Below are 9081 nucleotides of genomic sequence, written 5' to 3' on the forward strand. Positions count from 1 at the left end.
GTTATTGTATTGATGATTTGTTGCGCTTAGTCGTTATTATTGTTTTGTGTGTTTGTAATAGTGGCCGGAAATTTTGGTGTAGGCAAATCATTATTAGTGTTGCCATATAATAACAATATTTCAAATTTTCCCGCGGAATTCTATGTGTTATATCACTAACTTCCTGGGTTCGAGAGTGTATCACGCCACATGCTCATAAATAATGTGCCGGCGTGTAGTAGTGCTACTGTGTGCGTCGTCAGTACATAACTTTTGGAAGCTAAGCCTTGTTATGGTCGTGTTATTTACTTTATAATTATATCTTATTTATTTCCTAACCATAAAATCTGCTTACACGTGAAATAGGTAAGAAGCTTTGTATTTGTACTAAATGTTTAGGCTTATCCTGGAATGTATAAACTTTAACGTGTGTTTGAGTTTTGTTTTGGATTTGTTATTGGCTAACGCAGTGCAACTGCACCTAGTCACTGGCATTAGATCCTAAATAATTGTACATTCACTAAACAGTAAAATATGTTACTGTTTCAATTGTCGCTGTTTCGGAGACGTTCATCGTTTCAATTACCCGTCGTTGCCCAAGTTTAAATTTTAATCAATTTGGGTAGTATATGTTATATGGCTTTTGTTTGTTCTTAGTTTTATTTCAATTAACTGTATTAATATTAGTACTAATATTACTAATTTACTCTGTATTACTGAATATTACATAATAATTATAACATTAATAGTACTATATAATAGTATTACTATTCGTAATAGGGCTACTCCCTTTGATAAGAACATACCAGTTTTGATGTGTACTTTGTCTCTTAGAATATCCTTTAAGTTTTTATTAATAAAGTATTTTACAAAAAGATTAATTAGTAAGCTGGATTCTTACTAAATTTGTTGGAAAAGTAGATTATATTACTAGATAGAAAAATTGGTTCACAGTTAAGTACTTAAAAGTTAAAGTAGGCAGTAAGTAATAATAGCATGAGCATTTTTTCCATTAGGAAAATGACAAGTAGTGGTACTTTCAGAGGTACCTGTTTTGGAATATTTGTTTTTTGCATTTTGTGCCAATAATTTGGATAGTTTCAAGAACAGTTATATTTCATTATAATACTAAAATGCTAGAAAAAATGACACTGGTTATGTCAAAATGTGGAAAATATTAAGAATATTCCAATTTTGAGAAGTGCAGGAAACTTCGAATGGACTTTTTTGTATGTTTGATACATTGGTGTTTTGGACAAAACAAATATTTTTATGTGATATTTGGTAAAACTTTAGCACTTTTCTGGGTATTTAGCTGTGGTGAAAAGAGCTAATTAAGCTTATGTTTCTGTTAATAGAAATTATGAAATTAATAGTTTTAACTATGTTTAAAACTGGTGAGGCCTTGTTTGAAGTACTGTAAGCAGTTGTGGTCCTCTTCTTACAGCAAGAGTATTGATAAATTGTAGAAATGGTCTATTAAATGACAGTTTGGTTAAATCATTTAAACTATGAGGAAAAGTTTTATTTTTCTATAATTTACAACAATTACAGAAACCTAAAGTGCTCGAAATACAGACTGTTTTCTCACAGATATGGCAGAATGAAAAGGATAGTAAACTTGAAGAAATAGTAAACAAATTTAAAAGCAAAGATGCACATTTATTCATTACAGAATTTTCTGTTTAGATTAGCCATTATCTTTTCTTTCAAAATATAGTGCACACTCTGGAAATGTCTTATTTCTGAGAAATAACTGTTATTATCCTCATAGAAGGTATTCATGAATATATATATATATATATATTTTTTGTGTAGGTAGAATTTTACATGTCTTTAAATAATCATTAATAGGAAACCAATGAATGGTAAGAACTGTGCATAACTACAATAAAAATGATGCAATGCTGTTAGACTTTGTCACATTTTTTACATGTGCTTGTATTTTTTATTTTTTTAGTTGAATTAATTTTTTCATAATGTGTTTTCTTGATCATCTGTTTTTATTATCAGATTTATTAATTGTAGCAGCTTTATTCATTCATAATTAATCACAATTATTAGGCTTTTAATCTGCTGTTAATGGCAGTAGTATAAAGAATAAAAAGAGAAAAATGTTTGTATAAATTTGGTGACAAACTGGAGAGTTACGCGATAAAGCAAACATTTTGAATACGTATGAAATAGTAGAGTGTATAGAAAATTAGTATGAAAACATGCCAAGAGTGGTTTCCTTTATCCTTTAGATGTTGTAGTACCTCATTCTAATAAAATACATCTTGAAAATGCACATAAGTATAATATTGGGAAAGGATAAAGAATTAGATAAATAAACAATCTTTAAATGTGTGAGATAAAATGATTTATCTTGTAACAAAAAATACTGTAATTGAAGGTGACATTGTAGCATCAGTTTGTTTTGGAAACTAATGATTGGTACAGTGTACTAGTAATCTAAGGGAATCAGTTATGTTAATAGTTGAAGCTGTTTGTCTGACTGAAAAAATGTAGGTTATGAAATCGTTGTTTGCTAGACTTTTCCAACTTAACACAGTTTAACAGTTTTTTTTTATCTTATATTCTTTGATTACTTTGTCTTATGGTTATTATTGCTAAATGTATAAATTCACTGAGGCATAACATGTATCACAAGTTTTCTTTTGTTAGTATTATGCAAAATACAGGGCCATCACCTATTATTGTACGTTTTGTATTATAGAATGTGGGCATAGGGTGTAAATCCTATTCCTAGGGTTTGTCTGTCATCTTGTATCCTAGTGTATATAAGTGAACTTATCAGTGTCTGTCAGCTTGTATCATAGTTGTATACAAGAGAATTTGCCAATAATGATTATAGTCTATCACAATTCAGAAATATCCCTAACAAAAATCAATTTAATTAAAATTTTGATTTTATGATTGATTACGAAAATTAACAGTGGAAATGTGTTTAATAATTTCTATTACAGGAATTGAATTTTATATCTTTTAGTAGATACGTTTTAGGGAACTTTTTATAAACTCCTGCTTTTATCTCTGATATTAATGTTGTACATTTTAGAACATTTACAGCAACAACAAACAAGATAACTAAAGGTTATTCAGTACCTAACAATAATAACTAGTTAACTTACAGGTTTTCAAATAATTCAGAAAAGTTGTTTCACTCATTACCTTTTATAACAAGACAAATAATTATTCATCTAATACATCAAACATTAGTAATTCATTTTACTCACAGTAGATGTATTTCTTATTGTTTTTTTTATTCAAGTGAGAGTCCACAGACCATTTTTATCATTTCAGAATTAGGGTTATCTCTGTAGCTAATTTTTCCTAACTTGTAAACAATTTTAAAAACTTTTAACATTGTTTTTTCTCTTATCCATTTGTTTTCTTAATGAAAAACAAAATTTATTTCATATTACTTAAATCAGAATCATTTTTTGCTTAATTCCTCAAACTTTGTGTATAATTTGTACTTATGTCAATTCCATATGGCTATATTTAATTTTTTTTTATATAATATACTAAACTGTATGACTGGTTCTGCTGAATGTTTTATCTGTGTACAAATTTTGTTTCTCTAAAGAGAAAAACAAAAAGATCAGCTAATGGTATGTAAAGTACATATAATAACCTCTTTACCTTTCTGCTCAAAAACTTTTTTTCTTAAATGTTTTGCATTTTTTTCACCTCAGTCATATATGTATTAGGTGTGTTTGACATTTGTTAGTTTTTACCTAAATTATTTTCCTGTTATACCACCAGGGTTTTTTTTGCAATGAAATATTATCTTCTGATATTTTTGATGAATCTTTTTCATATCATATGAAAGTTATTTATAAATCTATATACTTGTAATATGTTGCAGTCTGTATTATTAACTTACATAATTCTAAGAGCTTATGAGTAACAGCAAAAAAATATTTAATAATATATCAAACCACACCAAATCTGTCATATCCTCTCCCCCAGTAGCACAGCGGTATGTCTGCGGACTTACAACGCTAGAATCCGGGGTTTGATACCCGTGGTGGGCAGAGCACAGATAGACCATTATGTAGCTTTGTGCTTAATTACAAACGAACTGCCATATCCAGTGCCGACAAGACCTTTCGCTTAATACCAGGGCTTATCAGGCAGGCTAGAATACGACTGACGTAATAGTGGTCAAGGTGCTATTTATATCACTAATTTCACGAACAACAGTTAAGATGTGATAAAATTCATGAATTGTTGTTATCAATTTTATCGCTTGGAAATCTGATTTTTAGGGTGAGTATTAATAACAGAATATTATTTATGATGTGACACAAGTGCGTATGATATTAAAAAAAACAAACCCTAACGGTTTCTTTAGGTGTATCTGTTTTCTTCGGGTATAGAAGAAGAATGACAATTAATTTTAGAATAGTCATTTCTGAGAAATTTTATAGGAATTATTGTTACTTACGATATCATACAAACGTCAAAAAAGTTATATTACAAATTACATAGGAAACCACTACGCGTATTACCTCGGTTACATGCCTTAGTTTTCTGTTAGTGTTATCGATCTTCTTGTGCGTGCGGGGGATATACATGTACTTCTAGCATGCGCAGTATATATATAATGGTGCTGTTATAGATAAAATTCAATACTGCTGTCACGTACTACTAAAACATGTAGAGCACAAGGCTAACCTCGTTGAAATCTGCTTCGCAATATTTAGTCCGTAGTCGATGACTGTTGTAGTCCAAGAATTGACCGTCACAAGTTTATATGATAGTTTATGACAGTAAAAATAAGTTTACCCAAATGTTTCGTCATGTTGCCTGGATATGAATGGGAGAACAGTTTGAAGTAAACATGTAAATAATCTTAGAGTATATCTTTAGAATTGGGTTACAGGGAACCATGAGAAATGTTTCTAGCTGTGTGATAGGGGAGCATCAAAAGTCTTTCTAGCTGTGGGAAAAGGGAGCTTCAAAAATGTTTCTAGCTGTGTGATAGGGGAGCATCAAAAGTATTTCTAGCTGTGGGAAAAGGGAGCTTCAATAATGTTTCTAGCTGTGTGATAGGGGAGCATCAAAAGTATTTATAGCTGTGTGACAGGGGAGCATCAAAAATGTTACTATCTGACAACTACTGTGATTGTGTTTCATTTTCTATAATGACAATCCGAGTGTTTTATTATAATTATAGAATCTTACGTTTTATGATTATTTTTTTCCATATTAATAAATTTCTTTCAGTTGCATGTTAAAGGTTTTATATTCGTGTGGTTAATACACAGTGTAATAAAATGTAATTTGTGTATGTGTGTGTGTGTATGTATACATATATAGTTATCGCTGGAAAAAACAACTATAGTTTGATTAGTCTTTCTACAATTCTCTCTTAATAGACCTTAGTTTGAACAGTGGATATACAGCAACATACTTTTATTTTTAGATTGCTCTAAAATAATATAATTCACTATTTAGGTAACTAAAATATATGTGTTTTCTGTTAATATACTGGAATGAATTGTGCATTCTTTTTAGGTACTGCTATAAATGCGTATGTAACGATAGTATAATATTTTAATAAGGAGTGTAGTGGTTGTTTATATAGTTATAAAAATATTATTATTAGTGTAAAAAAATCATTTGTAGCTCAATTTTTGATCAAATATAGTAGGAACCGTTTCATAGACAATGTTCTCAAACAGATAAACATAAAAGGTCTCATTACTTTTTACTGGAGTGGAAGAACTTTCAAAGTTGTGATGACATACAGGAGAATAACTAACTTATCTATTTGAGGAAGGGGTCTGCTGGTAAAAAAGCATGTTTAAGCTCATAAAGTAGAAACACAGTATTCACTCTTTCACAGGTCTGGTATGGTCTAGTGGTTAGGGTGCTCGATCCGCAATCTGCGGGTCGTAGTTCAAATCTTATCACCGAATATTCTTGTCCCTTCAGCAGTTGGGGTGTTATACTCCTACTATTTGTTGGTGGAAGGGGTAGCCTAAGAGTTTGTGGTGGGTGGTGTTGGCTAGCTGCCTTCCCTCTAGTTTATCACTGCTAGCACAGAAATTCAAAACAAACAGTTTCACTCATCTCCATCTCGTTGTTAGCAGGAATAAACACTGGTGGACATACAGACTTTTACGTCCTACAGAACGGTGCAATTCATGGTACACATCATAGGGGCTGCATCATACGACCCTTTGTGCTACTGTTTACTGATGCAATTGACCCTAACTTCTGCTCTGGAAAAAGATGAATTGACCGAATGAAATTATCTACACACTGGCCAAACACAAATCCCACTCAACATTTATGGTATGGTTTTGAGAAACTCTTCACACCTGCCCCTCAGTGGCACAGCGATATGTCTGCGGATATACAACGCTAGAATCCAGGTTTCGATACCCGTGGTGGGCAGAGCACAGATAGCCCATTGTGTAGCTTTGTGCTTAATTACAAACTCCCTGGTACTAAGAATGACCTAGAAACAGCTTTTTCAGCAGAGGTCGAGGATATGTCGAACCTTATCAACACTGATTTCAAGAAATCAACATTAGGGCTAGGCTGTTCTTGTACTTGAGTGAAATGCCATGAACTGTAAACATGTAAAACTACTCTATGTTCATTTAAAAGCGTAAACTAAAGGACTAATCATTTGCACTTCAGATCACATGATGGATCGTCAACTTGTTGATTCGCATAAAAATCGAGAGGCGATTGCTATTATTTTATTATTGTTTTGTCCTAGATAAATTGTAAGGCAGCTGTTTTCCATATAAGGGGTCAGCACATCCCCTGGGTTTGTCACCTAGTACTCAACTGTTAGTTACAATTATCCTCTGTTTTGTGCGGTATAGATAGTAAACCTTTCTCAACTGGTACTACGCACTAATACGACTTTCAGATGTAATAATTGTAGGATTATGTAAATACAGTGATTAAAAAAAGTTATCGAGACGCTTACCTTTCGATATGATAATTTGTCGTGATCACAACGTGAACTAATAAAACAGTATGTTAAAACTTCAGTATCCTTAACGTTTGTTTGTTATGTACTTTTGCCTGTGCTCACCCTCCCCAGTGGCACAGCGGTACGTCTGCGGACTTACAACGCTAGAATCCGAGTTTCGATACCCGTGGTACGCAGAATACAGAGAGCCTATTGTGTAGCTTTGTGCTTAATTACAAACAAACAAGCTTTTGCCTGTGACAAGTTAAAATGACAAAGAATTCTTGGTTTTGAATGATTTGCCCGCATTATCACAGTTTCTGTCAGCGAAATTGATTCAGAAACATTCTACCTGAAATCAAGAATTCATAATTTTTATCGAAATTTATCTGAAAAGTTTCAAAGGTACTAATTGAAATCACTTTTTTCTTCTATAGATTTGTTTATGGAAAGCTGAGCTACTCGTTTTTGTTAGTGTAACGACTAACTTCACCTTTTTTTTCTGTTTTTATACAATTATTTGATAACAGTAACAAACTTGAATGTGTTGGTTGCCTTTATAATTTCTCGTTTTATCTTCCGCAATGAGAAGACGCCTGTAATAAACACATTTAATGTTAAGGTTCACGTGATGTTTTGCAATACGATCGCTAAAGAAAATGACATTCATTCATTTCATAGGTTGGTTGTATATACACTGTTATGTTTGTAAACACTTTTAGCTTGTGTATTTGAATATGTTGATTACACAATAAACGTTATATGATACCTTTAAGTCGTATTTAATTGAAAGTTGTCACTTGATCGTTTAATGTTGGAACTATTTTCTGTTTGTATCTTCTCGACGATACAAGGTAAAGTTGGAAGTTCTAAGAGACTGAACTGCAAGGATACGATTTTGTTTCTTTACTCTTAAGTTACTGATGGACCCCGTCGGTTTTGTAAGCACGTTTTTCTAAGCTATTTATACAACAGGTTATTTGTGAGTCTTTTGTTTATATATGAATCACTTAATAAAAATTAAGTAAAGATACTTAAAAAAATTGCAGTAAAGGCTAACTTCTGCTGGGTTTTCTTGTGTATTTTACCTACAAAATACGTGGTGTCTTTCAGTGTTTTTGATCCATTTTTATACTCGGTTTTTGTAACAGGCAAAGACGTATAGTTACGCACTATGATGCAATATTTGACACCATTTTTTGTCAACAGTTTAAAAACAAGGTGATAATTTGCTTATATTCACGCTACTGTGTTGTTTTGCCTCATCAGGCTTACACAGGTTTTCTTACTTTTGACCTTCATATTTCAACCTCTCATCAACTTGTCTTCATATAGATTATGTTAATGTCAGGAAGAACTGTCCAAAGATGTTTTTGTTGTTTAATCAAGACTAGTTTGAACACTCAAAACTTTGGATTTGGCATTATTGTAAATAAAGAATAAACACATTTTTATACTTGTTCTTTGGTAGAAGCCATTCTTTTAGAAATGATCCTGTGTAAATAAGCTATTCCATTAAAATTATAATGTAAATGACATGCTCCTATAATTAGTGTGGTCAAATATGCTGAAGTGGCTATAATAATCTTATTTAATTTTGTAATTATATACTAACACTGGTGTTGACTTCTGTTCACTGAATTCTTGTCAGTCTTCCTTTCCTTCTGTAAGTGAATAAATTCTTGAAGACAAGGTGTCTGTGGAAAGTTTTATCTTTTCGTGCTTTATATAGTAGATTAGAAGTTTCTAATCTTTACGATAAAGCACACACACACACAAAATGAAATAAATAAATTTTGCGAAATCAAGCTTGACCAACAAAGAGGCAGAAAAGTGCAGTCGAGGCAGTCAATTCCATTGTGAGCCAGTCAAACTTAGTATCAGTCATGAAATGAATTCGTGGCGTATTCGTAGCATAATTATTGGTAAAAAATAGTTACATTAACAGCTTCTAATATAAAGAAAAGCCACTGCGTTTTGGTAACACTACGTTCCAACAATGGCTTTTATGTCCCTTATCAAGAAAAGTACAACCTTATATGGTTGTAATGAAAATCTATAATAACTGGTCAGGTGGTTAGGGCACTCGACTCCCAATCTGAGGGTTGCGGGTTCGAATCCCCGTCACGCTAAACATGCTCGCCCTTTCAGCCGTG

General features: G+C 32.0%; 1 long non-coding RNA gene across 1 annotated transcript; it reads left to right on the forward strand.

The window, feature by feature from the left end:
• The first annotated feature begins 203 nt into the window (after positions 1-203).
• LOC106457313 lies at positions 204-8146 on the forward strand. The gene is made up of 3 exons (XR_001290697.2): positions 204-345; positions 958-960; positions 8135-8146. It is a non-coding gene; the product is annotated as an uncharacterized LOC106457313 (long non-coding RNA).
• The last annotated feature ends 935 nt before the right edge of the window (positions 8147-9081 follow it).

This window comes from Limulus polyphemus, unplaced genomic scaffold, assembly GCF_000517525.1.
Source record: "Limulus polyphemus unplaced genomic scaffold, Limulus_polyphemus-2.1.2 Scaffold315, whole genome shotgun sequence".
Classification (NCBI taxonomy): Eukaryota; Metazoa; Arthropoda; class Merostomata; order Xiphosura; family Limulidae; genus Limulus; species Limulus polyphemus.